This window comes from Ruditapes philippinarum, unplaced genomic scaffold, assembly GCF_026571515.1.
Source record: "Ruditapes philippinarum isolate M1 unplaced genomic scaffold, ASM2657151v2 ctg344_1_1_1_1, whole genome shotgun sequence".
Classification (NCBI taxonomy): domain Eukaryota; kingdom Metazoa; phylum Mollusca; class Bivalvia; order Venerida; family Veneridae; genus Ruditapes; species Ruditapes philippinarum.
This window is the reverse complement of record NW_026861031.1, coordinates 244,423-259,980: the sequence shown is the minus strand read 5'-3', so window position 1 is coordinate 259,980 and position 15,558 is coordinate 244,423.

The window sequence follows — 15,558 nt, the reverse complement described above, 5'->3', positions numbered from 1 at the left end:
AAATATACCTGGAAGTTACTTTTACTGTTTTCATGAAGTTTAAACCATTTAAATACAAGTTGAATCAGTACTTTGAAATAAAAAAAAATCATAGATTAATGGATTATTGTAAATTTGTTGGATATAAATACTTTTTGATAAAGTAAGATCAGTAAAAGGTATTGTTTTTTTTCTTATCATGTATTCAGCATTCCAATGTGTCGTCTGCTGAAAATCTCCCTCCCTGAAATATATATCGTCTGCTACAAATCACTCTCACTGAAATAAACACTGCCACGTGTTTCTGTTTACTATTGAAGGTTCATGACCTGTAATGATCAGTTGGCTCCTCCCAGGGAAATTCAAATTTCAAATTTGACAGCCAGTATTTTTTTCCAGAAACACACTTAACAAAGTTTTATTTTGAATAATTTTGGTCAATCTATATCAAGAATATCTATGCCTACATACATGCCAAGTGTTGTTTAAATGCATTTGGTAATTAATCTTAAATCTTTGAAAAAGGGTCCCTGAAGTGAAGCATGCATAAAATTAATAAGAAACCTGCCCTAGCGCCATCTGCTGGCTTTTATAGTGCAGTTGGGCCTTTAAGGGATACATCACTTCTCTAGACTAAATGAGGAAACAACCTTTCAGCAAAATATTAGTCTATTGTCATGACTGAAAAATGAGTATTATTATGCAATCCATTGAATAACATTTGATAACTTTTAAACAAATCATTACATAAAGTTTATTATACGGTGGCTTTGTTTTTCCTTTCCCTTTTTCTTCTTTTTTCTTTGTACTTTATGATTAATGAGTTCACCAGAGAAAGATAAGTCAACAGTACCTATAAAACAGTATCTAAAGTTGTCATTTATTTCCATTTTTTATATTTTAAAAAAGAAACATACAGCTGACATAAAACATCGATTTGTTTAGGAAAACTTTTTCATTAAACATTGAGCTCAACAACCTGTGGTATTAAAACTCAGAAATGAGATCCTAAAGGTCAATGAAAACCATCACCACTACCACCACCACCACCAACAACAACAACACAACAACAACAAAGACAACAACAAAAAACACAAGCAGTTGAAAGAAACGGACTTAGGCTAACTAAGTCTGTATACCTGTATTGACATAATAGGAAAGTGTAAGACTTGCTACATTCCCTATCTCTAGCTTTTATTGCTTGCAGTAGATGTTCCGTGATCTCCTCTTTGTGTTTTTAAATTATCATTCTAGATTAAAAATCATGTCCATGTTTATTTGTTGAATTCCCTTTTGGACCCCTACTTTTTTTACTAAACATTTTCACTGTTATCATATTCTAAGGTCATGCAAATTTACATGTATTATGCGATGTGATTATGATCTGCTTTACCTCTATACATTATATATAAATATATAACCTTAGGATACAAGTTTACCTAAAACGGGCAAAAAATCGCTCGATATGACAAAACAGTTTTACATGAACATTTTGTCACTATAGTTTAAACAAAATGCTTTTATTATAAATTAAGAAAAACATATTATAATATATTATGAAATACTTGAACTTGAATATTTGCGTCAAAACAAAATATTTATGACGACATTGATTTGTTTTTCCTGATATTCTTGCGTGTTGTCATTCTTCTGGGGATAGGCATAATTATAAACAATAACATAAAGACGATATAGTGTGATAGTTTTTATCTTACACTGTCACAAATCAATTTGTAAAGGAAGTTAACAATCACCATTCATACTTAGCTGATGAATAGACTCAAATTGATTTAAGTGCGAAAGAACGGAAGAATAACACTTTTTAGTTTTTAAGTTGCACAACATTTGTTCAGATTTCAGAAGGGTTTGAGTTTGGAATTGGCTAGATAAACAACTGATATGTTTTAACTTTAAACTTTTATTATAATGCTTAGGCCTAAATGCTTTATATTATTATATCATATATATTGACAGTAAAAGGAAAAGTAACGAAACCTAGGAATCACACAAGGAAAAGCTGCACTTTAAAACACATTGAATCTCAAATTTCTGCTTTGTTTTATAGTTGGATGTTTACTCATGATTTTCATTCTTAATTTTTAACATGTCATTAAATGAAACGAACGAAATATCACTTTTCTGGACGTCACATTATATACAATAATTACTGTAAAAAAGAGTTTTGGTTCACATTTACTTTAAGAGATAGCCTATGCAGTTTATTAAATCGTGTACCTAAACTTTATGATATATTGAAGTCATTGCATTGCTCACTCATATCTTTCACATGGAATTCATCTTACAAGCTGATCAAAATGTTCTTGTTGTAAAGCATGTTATATATTAAAAGCTTTTGAAGTATAAAAAGTTTCAAAATAACAACATGATCAGTTCCATATTTACACGTTTAATCAAATAAGCATAATTTTCTCCCTAACAAGGAAATCACGTCTATGTGCGTTATCAATATCTTTGTGTTTAATAAGATTATTTTGATTCAATGGAGCGATACATTATCTCTTTTTTTGCCTTTCTTTGTTGTTCTCTATTTACGTTATTCTGCATTACACTGTTAATAATCATTATACACATTGATTAACTGCCAGAAAGAATGTAATTTCACCTATGTTCAACACTGTAACGGGTTAAAACCGTTATCATAGCTATTGTACAGAAACAGTTTAGTAAAACATCTGAAAAGTATTGAAAAATACACAAATACATATATCGTATGCATTAGCTTTACATTAGTTGGCACAAAATACTTGTGCACTGTAGTTATACGACCATTTCTTGTACTCTGCAGTACACATGACTTAATTCATTATTACCTGTATATTTCATATAGTTTAAAATTAGAAATATATGTACTGTATAGAACATTCTTATGCATGACAATTAATTTTGTCTGATACAACATAACATTTTATTCAAGCTCGAACTCGAGACAAAATGTTTGCAAAACATTTTACAAAGTTCATTATCCAGGAATTTACTATTTATGTGCAGATTTACTGTGAACAGTATTACTTTTTCATTCTAATATTGAAAATGTTTGTATACACACATAATGAACTGTCACTCTCACATTATCAGTACTGCGTTAGGTGTGTTGTCAACCAGTATATGACATTTTCAATATATCAGGTGTTGCTCGCAGTACAGATGTTGTTGATTGATTACTTCATTTTCTTCTGATTTAATGAAGAACCTGACGACAGATGTTATTGCTAGTACGAAAAGGTAATTTACTGAGCATAATCGTCTTGTTATTATTTGAAATGTGAAAAATCGAAAAAAAATTATCCATGAATAAAATGTATCAAAACGTTTATAAGTTAGGTCGTCATTTGTGACATTATCAACTTGCACTTACGGCTCACGTAGTGCAACATATTTCATTTTCTTATTTTTTTTCTGAGGTTAAAACGTGTCCGCAGATTTACATTTTATGACTATTATTACCTCAAGTGGCCGACTACAAGTTGCGTATGAACCCTGAATCAGCAGCGAAAGAGAAATTACTAATATATTAAGTATCCGAGAACAAAAAAAAGGCATCGAAACAGCGACCCCCGAATTAGAAATGTTTTTTGAACTAAGTGGACGGTCACGATATGAAATCAAGAAATACATAAAAATAAACTACGACAAAAATGCATAACCATACAAGTCATTTTTATATATAAATGCTGTGCATTTTTAGGCTAGAAGAATTATTTCTTATTATAGAATTTTATAAAAACAAAAGTCTTTTTTTGCGAGCAAATTGCATATTGAAAATGGTTCCCTAATAATTATTTTAAAAGTGTCACCATATGAGAACACATAATGTCAGCCAGACGTTGTAATTATAGAATATAATCACCAACTTCTTACCTCAAAGGCGATTTAAGGATTCAACAAACCTAATTATAAAGTCGTTAGCATAAGAAACGATTCAATGGTTATTTTCAATTGATATCTCACGTAGAACGTGATGAGGAAGACAACATTTTGTAAAAAGACGGTAAGGTACTGTAATCGTGAAAGAAATAATAACTAAAACCTCACATGTAAATTTAATCTACTCTTTTGAAGACAAAAAAAATACATTTACCTTCAAATGACCTCATAACATACCGCAATGTCATGCTGCTGTTCAATAAGAATATAATCAATTCGAAAGATGTTTTTAAAGAACCTTTTGATAAGGAAAAGGAAACTTAAGATTGGTGCTTTTCAGAAATTATTCGTTTTGAGCTTGGACAAGAAAATGTCAGTAGTATAATTGTTCTTATGGTTTCGTTGCCCTTTTGTTTGCTTTAGAAAATAACTTCCCACATATTTTTCAAATTTATTTCGTATTAGATTAAATATGTTCGTATTAAAAGTTGAATAGACAACAGTGTAACATGTAATTTTAAACTTTTTACGACGTTGTTTGATGTTTCTAATGAATATTAAGTAGTTTGTTTTCACAGACAATAAAGTGCATCATCGTGAGTGAACATATATCAAAGTGTTTCTGATGGTTCCTTCCCCAGAAGCGACATAATGTTTCTCCTCTGCCGATTGTTAATAGAAATGACCTTTCTATGTGTCTGATTTATTGTTTAATGTACAATTAATTATCTTTACGGTATCCACTCCTCTATTAGGAAAGATCTTAGATATTTTATTGAAAGAAAATGTTTTGGATTTTTTGTGTTGTTAATGAAATAACATCGAAACAATTAGAATTCATGTATATGTTCAGGATATCTGTCATTACAGTCGGATGGCATGAATTTGAAATATCGGTAAGAAGTTAGCAGTAGCAGCGAACAGAAGCAGTAGAAGTAGCAAAATTATAAAACGTGAAGTTGGCAGTAGCAGTAGCATAGCAGTAGCAAAATTATAAAACGTGAAGTTGGCAATAGCAGTAGGTAGCTCAGAAGTTGCAGTAGCAAATTTATAAAACGTGAAGTTGGCAGTAGCAGTAGCAGAAGCAGCAGCACAGCACGTTTTCACGTTTTATAATTTTGGTACTGCTGAGCTGTTGCTACTGCCAATTTCACGTTTTATTATTTTGCTACTGCTACTGCTGAGCTACTGCTACTGCCAATTTCACATTTTATTATTATTATTTTATTTTATTATTATTTTATTTAGGTTAGAGCTCTGTGCTTTATATTGCCGTAAGGGTGAACCCTAAACAATTGCAATTGCTTATCCGTAACGTAATTACATAAATTGCTGGCTCTGAACAATGTTTTTTTTTTTACTAAATTTCATGTTCTTTATAAACACAAAGCGCGAATCGCCAATGCAAAAGCGAATATAAGTCACCGTCATTTTCCCTTGCGTCAGATATTTGAACTTTTTATTTGCAGTTAAGAAGAACATCGAAAGTGATACAATCTACTGGATGACTACGTCATGTAGTATTAATGTTTAACACGACTCACTGAACAAGAAACATTTATTGTAATAGTGGTAAATTGACGGTGTAAAAAAATTATAATTATTATAATACAGTTCATTTATCATTTTTCTATGCCTAAAAGAATAAAATAATGACAGATGTCGCACAAATCCATACATGTAGGTGTATCAGGGCCATTTATCATTACATGTGAATGCCTAACCATTGTAATATCCTTTACGCTATAATAGTCCATTTCCAATCTATATATCTATCCTTGTATATCAAATCTTCATCTCAAAGCCTCATTATCATGCTTTATATATTTTACACTAACTATAGTTACTAAACTTTGATGTTAGATTGTTATTTTCTATAAACCAGGTCCTCTCAGCACATGTGTACGTTCCGTATCCAAAACCTTTCAAAATGTTGCCGACACCAGACATGTCACTATTGATAGTGATCGATGTAATTATTATAATCTTTTAGACATCATTTGTGCAACTATGAATTAATTTAAACTTGGACAAAAAACAACAATTTATTAAGTCAGTTAATATATGATTTGATAATTATAATTTGTCAGAGAATATTGTAATTGTAATGACCTTTTTTCGTCGAATTCATTAACGGGAAACACTATTTTGATTTGGACATGTTATATGTTAAAAAGAGAAAATATATATTGTACAATGTAATATTCTTTGCTTCTTTATACAATATAATCTAAAATTTAATGTTTAATTTATTGTTTCCTTTTTTGTAGATCTACGTTTTTTTATATTAAGAAATACATATTACCCCCTCACCTAAATTTACTACGTAAACTTAACTATTCCTCCAACAATTATAATCGTATTCTTCAGCAGTTCTCTTGTATCTGTAAACATATGATTTCATCTTAATGACTTTTATTGAAGCAAGTTAAGCATGAAAACAACTTTTTAATTAATAAAATTATCTCAGAATATAAATAAGTTGACTATGATATGACATTAATCTTAACGAACCAGGGTTCATAAAGCTTTCGAGCTAATACATATTGATTCTTTAGAACTTATTTTTTTTAGTTTTACGACGGTAATAAATATGCCGTTTCAAGAGTTGTATTTCGATTATATACCGTTTGATAATATATTGTTGACAAAGTAAGTTGAAACTCAGAAAACGAAATATTAATACATGTATGTATAAGGAGGGTTTTGCATTTTTACTTAGACCTTGCCAATAAACTTTAACTTGTCCAGTGGCAAAGCTTAATTCTTAGAAGAAAATAAACCACTTAGATACAAATAAAATTCGTCGAAAGCAAGGAACAATCGCAATCATAGTTAAATGGCTACGCCGCTTTGTACTCACAGCAATAAATCATGAGACAAACTTAAGCTTCAAATGAACTTATTTTAGTTCTTTCACGAGATTTTGATTAATGATAATGTTCGCATTGTTTTTTTTTGTTTGTTTTTTTTTCGAGTGATAATAAATGAGCTGTATCCGTAATTGAAATGTTTCACGGTATATCTCTATACATTATGCCATTTTACACATGTTTCATTGTTTACATCAAATGAAATACTTGGCAATGAATATAATCAATGAAATGAGAACAATTGCATTCATTCTTGACAAAATGAACTAGTTCTTGTACACAAAAAAACAACATCACGTTTCACTGTTAACCTGAAATTTCAACGACTGGTTTTACTACTTTAGTAGTATGAATACAATTGTAATTTACGTGCTTTAATTCTATATTTATTAATTCATTTACATGTATAATATTATTAATACAATAGTTTTTGACATCTAAACAGAATTTTATTATATTAGCCGGATTATTAGTTATAATCAAGTTGCGAAAAAGTTCTTTTATTGTTTTCTTGTTTTCATTGATTTTCTTCAAATAAGAACAAACATCATTCAAACTGACTGAATCTAAGGGCCAATGTTAGAAAGAAACTTTGAAGATATCAAGTATTTGATTGGTAATAAACCGGTACAGAATGTGCATCAGACACAGTACTTCAAAAAATCCGAGATATTTAATGATTTAGATAAAGATCTGGGTGTCATTATGTACAATTTGTCTCATGTCTAATACAATTTGTTCATTATCTCTGCTTGAGTCAGTTAATTACATTGTCATTACAGTGAGGCATTTGACACGAAAATCTTAAGTAGAAGCCAGACATGCTTAAAATTTGATATTTCAGTAGAAGTACAACACAAACTCGTACCACAAACGATAAACTAATTAAATGTATTTTCTGTGGCAAATTAAAATCTACTAATACATATATTGGAAATAAAATCACTGAACATATATACAAGTAGCACGGGCGTCACCTTCTTGAAAAAGAACCTGTTAACTTTCAAAAATAATTATTTTTCAATGTTTGCTAGTTTGCTGATTGATTGCTTAGTCGTGCGGATCGGACCCCACTTTTAATTCACTTCCTTTTAAATGAATATCAAATCGTCACAATGACACTAAACAAATACTGGTTAGTTACATACTAGCCTACTTGCCGTATTTTCGTTGCAGTTAACATTCAGTCAGATATAATATTGATGTATTAAATTATTATCAAGTGCATAGAACGATTTTGAATACCTTTCTACATTTAAAGCATTAAATGTTGTTAAATAGTTATGTTTTCTTATTCTTGTGTCACAATCCTTGTGCTGAAGCGTATGTTAAATAACAAACAGAAATACATACACAAAACAAAATCATGTTTCATCAATATATACACTGCAAAAGATCGGTTTAAATGCAGATATAAGCGTAAAATAATTGTTCGGCGCTCCATCAATCTGTAGACACATCAAGGTCACTGCTAATAGCAATCGTCAGTGGAGCTAGAATGAGGAAATGACCAAAGTGTTGATTTATATTTAATGAATACGACACATTCATTAAGCTAGAATAACTTTTAATAGAGGTTAGTCACTATGATAAGTGATCCGCAGACAATAAAATGTTTTATGACAATGGTACAGTATTTTTCTGAAATATTTGCTACAGCGTTTTTACACTGCAGTTGCCTGTGTTATATTTAGTAACGATCATTGTTTTCTTGTTTGGTTCACATGCATTTCATAGTCTGTGATCATTGAATGAAAATTCCTGAAATAAACTTTGCCGAAAGCCCAGTAGAGGACACTTGATTAATTACAACTATGGAAGGTTAACTTTGATAATTAAGGCGAACAAAGATAAAGTAGCAGACGTCAGAAGGCTTTAACATTTTGAAATTATTTTGCAAAAATTACAAGTGTTGAGCATTGATTACAATTCGTTCTGTTTTGTTAAATCTGTTTAATAATGTATTTAAATGAGTGCATTCATTATTCTTCATTTACAAATCCTTAATTTTGCCATATGTAAATAGAATAGCCTCTTTCTTTCGAATGGGTCCATTGATATTGTCCAATTTTTAAGAACAGTTGAATATGTCTTTATCTAAATGTTAGTCCAGTTTTATTTCATGGAATAAATAAGACTTAAAGGTAATAAAACATTTATATGTACAACATGATGTGTCCTGTCTGTTTAAAATAGCGTGTTTTTGCTGGCAAAAATCAATATACCAATGAGTCGAAAAGACTGAAAACATAATGGTATTGACCAATTGTGTACTCCTTTCATCTCTGAAAGTAGGATCATACGTATTAGACATTTAATACGTCCTCCAAAATGATATGGAAGACTATCTTACTAACTGTTTTGTTAGCGAAAGGTGTAATGTAATCAAAACATTGAACGTGAATCATTAACATGCATTCTATATTCAAATCAGTGGCTTTCATAATATTCTAAATCTATACTGCATGTATGTACTGAACATGCGCTGATTATTTATGTCAAAGATAGGACTTGTTTCATTTTAGATATTTTCACAAATATTCGCAAAAGTCATGTCAATAATGTGATTTCTGTCCTATGTTTTCGAGCATAACATGACAGTATGTTTAGTTAACAAAGAGATTTACATACTAGTATATAAAGCGTATGCTTGACATACATGTATATTTGAACAAAAGTCTGAAATGTTTTAATCCACTGCATAACGTATAGTTTCCAAGTCACGTAAAATATCGGTCGTAAAGTCTGAAAATTGCAATAGAATACTTTTCATAAAAATTACCTTTGTAATTAAGTTTGATGACTCTTGAAATTGTTGTTTTGTTGTATGGAATCTCGGAACAAATATTATAATTACAATGTCCGAGCAACAATATGTGTTTGCATACAATTCAGAATTGTGTTGAACGTCCTATAACGATTTTATTGGAAATGCTTCATACAGTTTTTTTAGTACGCAATTCAATCATTACTTCTGCAAGGTTTCGATATACTTTTAGGATAGTTTAAACATTGAAAGAATATTACAGTCATCTTTGAAAAACAACAAATAATGTACTTCATTACGGTATTGGCTGTTGAATAAAAAATGAATAAAAGTTAAACACTTTATTTTGTATTCCTATAATTCAACATTTTTACAATAAATATAGATATATAGAAAACATTCCTCAAGATTAGACAAGCTTTGACTGCACTAAAACCTTCGTTATCCCTTAGCCTGCTGGCCACATTTGCTCCTATTTACGCTACCAGTGTAAATATTTGTCGTTATCAATAATTTGTTAATCATTATTATGATAATCTACCATTTTAAATATATAAATATTTCAAATTAAATGACAGCTATAATTAGCAAAATGCCACTCGAAGGTAGGAAGATCTCGCCAGATGACATCATATTTACTAAATTATTTTCTATTATAGTTTTCTCTTTTGAATTAAAAAAAACAACAACAAAAACAATCATTATCTTGCTGATCAGTACAGTTTTAATATGAACTAAACTCGACATTTGACATCAATAAAAGCATATGAAACTATAAACGTAGTTTTTTGTTATCTAATGATATTTCATTAAATCAATCATATGAGTAGACAAGCTGAATAATATCAGTTCTCTGAATGTATGTAAAAGTAAGATCTCGTGTTATACTTATGTCCCTTTTTATTGTATAAAAAGCTGGTAAAACTGAGATCTGTCGGAAGGCAAGAAATCAACAAAATTACATGACAGTCGCAGACTAGGCTTGATTGAGTACAAAATATCGGTTTAAATGCAGATATAAGCGTTAAATAATTGTTCGGCTGTATACTGCTAAAAGCAATCGTCAGTGGATCTAGAATGAGGAAATGACCAGAGCGTTGTTTTATATTTAATGAATACGACACATTAATTAATCTAGAATTATTTGTAAATAGAGGTTAGTCACTATAATAAGTGATCCGCATACAATAAAATGTTTTATGACAATTGTACAATACTTTTTGAAATATTTGCTACAGTGTTTTTACACTGCAATTGTCTGTGTTATATTTATTAACGATCATTGTTTTCTCGTTTGGTTCAAATGCATTTTTACCTGGTTGTCATAAGCTGTGATCACTGAATGGAATGACAATTCATGTAATTAACTTTGTCGATAGCCCATAAGAGGACTTTAATTAATTACTACTATGACATAAAGGCAAAGAAATATAAAGTAGCAGACGTCAGAAGGCTATATCATTTTGAAAGTATTTTGCAAACATCACAAGTCTTGAGCAATGATTACAATTCGTTTATGTCTTGTTATTCCTGTTAAACAATGTATCTTAATAAGTGCATGCATTATTCTTCGATTACAAATCCCTAATTCAGCCATATGTAAATAGAATAGCCTCTTTCTTTCAAATGAGGTCCATTGATATATTTCAATTCTTAAGAACAGTTGAATATGTCTTATCCAAATGTTACTCCAGCTTTTTTTTTCATGGAATAAATAAGGCTTAAACGGTAACAAAAACATTTCTATGTACAACATGCTTTTTCCTGTCTGTTTAAAATAACGCGTTTTTGCTGGCAAAAATCAATATACCAATAAGACTGAAAACATAATTGTAGTGAGCAATTGTGTACGTGAATCATTAACATGCATTCTATATTCAAATCACTGGCTTTGATGATATTCTAAGTCTATACTGCATTTATGTAAAGAACATGCGCTGATAATTTATTTCCTATATAGGTCTTGTTTCATTTTCAATATATTCACAAATATTCTCAATAGTCATGTCAATAACATGATTTCCGTCCTATATTTTCGAGCATAGCATAATAGTATTGTTGGTTAACAAAGAGATTTACATACTAGTATATAAGGCGTGTGTTAGACATATATTTGAACAAAAGAGTATATCTGTCTGAAAGGTTTTAATCCATTGCATAACATATAGATTCCCAGTCACGTTACAGATCAGTCGTAAAGTCTGGAAATTGCAATAGAACCCTTTCATAAAAATAACCTTTGTAATTAAGTTTGATGACTCTTGAAATTGTTGTCTTTGTTGTATGGAATCTCGGAACAAATATTATAATTACAATGTCTGGGCAACAATATGTGTTTGCATACAATTCAGAATTGTGTTGCAAATCAATAACGTTTTTATTGGAAAAGCTCTATATAAGTTTATTAAGTACGCAATTCAATCATGACTTCTGCAATATTTCGATAATACTTTTAAGATACGTTACAACATAGAAAGAATATTAAGTCATCTTTGAAAAACAACAAAGAATACTTCATTATACTATTGGCTTTTGAATAAAAAATGAATAAAAGTATCAAAAACACTTCATTTTGTATTCCTATATTTATACATGTTTACAATATAAAAACAGAAATATAGAAAACATCGTTCTTGTTTAGACAAGCTTTTACTGCACATCCCTTAGCCTGCTGGCGACAATTGCTCCTATTTACGCTACCAGTGTAAATATTTTTCGTTATCAATAACTTATTAATCATTATTATGATAGTCTACCTTTTTAAACATATAACTATTTCAACTCAAATGACAGCTTTAATTGGCAAAATGCCATTCGAAAGTAGGAAGATCTCGCTAGATGACATCATATTTAATAATTTCTATTATATTTTCCACCATTTTGAAATAGAATTGACTTTAAAAAATCATTATCTTGCTGATCAGTACATTTTTAATATGAACTTAACTCAACATTTGACATCAATAAAAGCATATGAAACTGTAAACGTAATTTGTTGTTATCGGATGATATTTCAAGAGAAGCTGAATACTATCAGTTCTCTGATTGTATGTAAAAGTAAGATCTCGTGTTATACGTATGTCCCTTTCATTGTATAAAACCTGGTAAAACATATGCATCTGTTACAATTTTAATGTGTTTGTTTGTTTGGATTTATACGGCACGTCAACACAATACAACTCTTAGTGAGTTATGTAAAATTACTTACCGACGGCAATTGATATATTTAGATTACGAATGAACGGATCCATCAAACAGCTTGAACTTTATCACCACTTTATTTTCAAATCAAAGGAAAATAATTGAATATATCGTATTGATATTGAAGTCATTACTTTATTCCGAAATATATTTGTCTACTTAACATTATTATAAATGGAAAAACTGAAAGTTGTTATACATCAAAATGATTTGAATCAACACTTTTAACCGATTCAATATGTGTGGTCTACCGTTAAATTACTACGGATGTTTTATGGTATTAGACTATCTGTAAGCCGTCAATATCATACAATTGTGTAAGAAAACATCGACACTGGTGAAATATATCCTTTTAAAAATCGCAGTTAAAATTGCTATGAGAAAGACACTGTACTGGTCAAAACAAAAATTTGTTTATTCAAGGTTACGAAAAAGCGAATTATAACAATAATAGTAAAATTGCAATTTGAATGATAATTTCCTACAACACATATAATACAAGTAAGAAACAATAACAGCTCAGTAAATCAACTAATGCCAACATAATTATACATAACATATTTTCTAGATACTGACATAAGTAATTTAACGAGTATATCTTTACACGGGTAACACTTCATTTTGTTTGGCATGTTTAATTTCCAAACTGTCTCATAAAACTGACAGGTTTTAAACTGTATATTTCTCTTTCAGAATTAAGTCAATGTGGTCCAAACAATCTAAACTAAAAGTCTTAATTGTAGTCACTGTGGTATTTTACTTTAGAGCAAGAAAATATACATTTAATTCAAGAATATGATCGAATAAATTAAAAAAAGTAATTTATATTGTAACAGAACTTTCTAGTGTAAAAGGTTCAAATATTTTGGGAAACATCTAAGCACTTTACGAAAATTAGTTTCAGAACAAAATTCGTCGTTCCGAGGATGCATTAAAACTACCACAAGAGGACATTTTTTCCCAATTAAGCATAGCATTTCCGCTAACTGTTGTAATAATTGGTTCAATTCCACGTAAAGAACGGCGATAATGTGTTCCTGGTGGTTGTTGACATAGTGTATTTATTATCTTTGTATCTTTGTTATTTTCTTAGATTTAGGACTTTTATCCAATTACCAAAATATATGTCGTTACTGAACATTTTGTAAAGAAAACAGGAACTTCCATCCGATTCAAATCAATACTTCTTTTATTTTGTGTGGAATGCACTTTGTTTGCTGAAATGTTAGTCTGAAAACAAAGACTATGTGACTTTATTTTGTATGATGACAGAGGAGCATGAGTTTTCTATAATGAGCAAAAGGATTGTGTTTAGAAATATGCTTATTTAATGATCAAACTTACTTATTGTATTTAATTTAAAAGTGAATGACTTAGTTCTGTTAAGATATTTCTTACACATTAAAATTTAAACAAAAGGTCAGTCAAAACAAAACCTTAACATTTGTATAAAGTGACTAGTAGCCTACAATAACGACTATAATTCATTAACAGAAACTGTAAAAACTGAGCCTGCGACCTTATCAATTTTGCAGCTTTTGACGTTTTTCAGGGATTCCGTTTATTTTCTTGATTGCGTCAAATATCGTATTTTTGCGATATTTTAAATTTTCTTCCGTTCTTCGATAATAAGTTTTTCCTAGATAGCAATTATCAGATTGTTCATGTGCGAGAATTCTTAGCTCAACGTAAACTATATTGAGTATTGTTTGCAAACCGAAACGCCCCGAGGAATTACTGCCGATATTGTGTTCAAAATTTCTGTCAATCAGCGAAATAAACATTTGTCCACAGGTAGTGGAAGTCATAGGTAGTGTAAATCTCGTAAACTCTTTTCTCAGACACATCTACCTGCAGTACACTTTTAATGAGCACATAAATGGAAATTTCTAATATGTAATTATTTCAAGAGTTTAAAACCTGTAGATAAAGATCGGGTCAGATGTTTTAAACAATGGATGTTAAGGGAAATCATCAAAACAAAGTACAAACGCTAGGTTTTGTCCATAATCAGTCTGTCTTTCCCAGTATTTATGTTATATATTCTGGAAGAACCATCATTTTTAAACAGAATTAAGCACATGTAAAAATGTGAAAAGATGATGATCTTGCACTTTTTAACGATCTTGTACTTTTTAACGGATGTTGAACACTAACGATTTATTAAGATATACACCACCTATCTTGCTTCCAGACAAGTCGCCTTATTTGCTCATTTTTTCTCCTTTTCAAAATGATGTATAAAAAACGTCACATACATTCTTCAAATATTGTTGCAAGTATTTTATAACTAGTGTTCCTTCTTGAGTTGTCTTTCAATTAGTATATCGAAAAGAAATCTCCCCGAGGCGTCATTTATTCAGATACCTTGGGAAAGTCTTCTCTTATCAAAGTAAATTTAAGTTATATTTTTAGCATACCACAAAGCTCTAAATAATGTTAGCTGGCAATCTAGATATCTGAAACTATGTCTTACCATGATAGTTAACGTAATTTTGATAGTTTTTTGTCTTAAAATAGTTTTAAACGACATTCTCTAGAGACCATTTTCTTATTATTTGAATGATCCATAACTGACACATGTTTCATTTTAACTGTATTGTATTTTCACAGCCGTTGCTGTCAGTTTAAATTGATACCTTTCTAATGGTCGTATCTGTAATTATGAGTTATTTTTATTCAAACAAAGTGAGAAGAAGTGTGGAAAACTACAATACAAGTTCACGTTCTTCTTTTGAATAGCAGTTTCAATGTGTAGACAAGACATTTTACTAGGTGAACTATCGAAAGAACTTGCCTACTTGTCCATGGAAGGATCTTTACAAAGTGACTTTTCTATAGAACATTGTTATT